Genomic DNA, 986 nt, shown 5'->3' on the forward strand with positions numbered 1-986 from the left:
ATTTCTTTATCACATTTGTAAAGAAAAATAAGTGTGTTAACAAGATGTTTTATTTATTTGATCATCAAAATTTCAAATATGTATTTAAAAATATTTTTTTTAGGACACAAAGTTTTCTTTATATTTTGGGGGAAGGGATGCCACACTTATACGCAAGAGAAACATTTTTATCAGCACAGAAGTGGTGTTTTTTGTTTGTTTGTTTGCTTGTTTGTTTTCACTTATCATGCCATGAATTCATAGGGAATAGGTTGCAGTGTCTCAGGCTCTTTTCCATTGGCTCTCAAAAAATGTGAGTCTCTGGGTGGAGCAGGCTGACACTTCAGTTGAATCCTAGTACCTTTCTTTTTGGCTTCCTTCTTTTTCTGATAATTTTCCTTCACATATTTCAGGAAGCTATCTTGGCTCTAAGAGTGCTTAATATGCTCAATACACACAGTAATTCACTTGTCAAGAATCTTGCCCTTAACTTGCTTGTTCACAATAATGCACACTGCATGCTAGGTGACATTGTAGACTTTTCTAGTTTTTCCCTGGTAACATTTGTGGGTCATTCCTTTTTGAACAGTGCCCATTCCCTTGATGTCCACAATATCACCTTTCTTGTAAATTCACATATATGTGGCCAAAGGAACAGATCCATGTTTTCTGAAAGGCCTAGAGGACACATACTAAATGCCTCTCCTCTTTCCCTTTGTGTTAGTCATTTTGGCAAATTACTGGAAGATGGCAGTTCTGGCTGAAAGGCTCAAATATGTATTGATTAAGTTATATATCATGCTTTACTGTGTGTGTCTCTGATGTGAATTGAGAAATTCTTTGAAGTAATTAGCTTGAAAATACCTATGAATGAGAACACACAAATCTACACTAATAAAAGAGAAAAATGGTAATTGGTGTACGACGCTACCCTTTTCATTGGCTAATCAGGGCTATATGCAAATTAACTGCCAACTAAGATTGGCAGTTAACTGCCAACAAGATGG

At 35.7% G+C, this 986-nt stretch overlaps 1 pseudogene; it reads right to left on the reverse strand.

Annotated features, from left to right (window-relative positions):
• Positions 1-224: 224 nt before the first annotated feature.
• On the reverse strand, positions 225-707 carry LOC132229350 (large ribosomal subunit protein eL21-like; annotated as a pseudogene).
• Between the last annotated feature and the right edge of the window lie 279 nt (positions 708-986).

This window comes from Myotis daubentonii, chromosome 3 (genome assembly GCF_963259705.1).
Source record: "Myotis daubentonii chromosome 3, mMyoDau2.1, whole genome shotgun sequence".
Taxonomy (NCBI): domain Eukaryota; kingdom Metazoa; phylum Chordata; class Mammalia; order Chiroptera; family Vespertilionidae; genus Myotis; species Myotis daubentonii.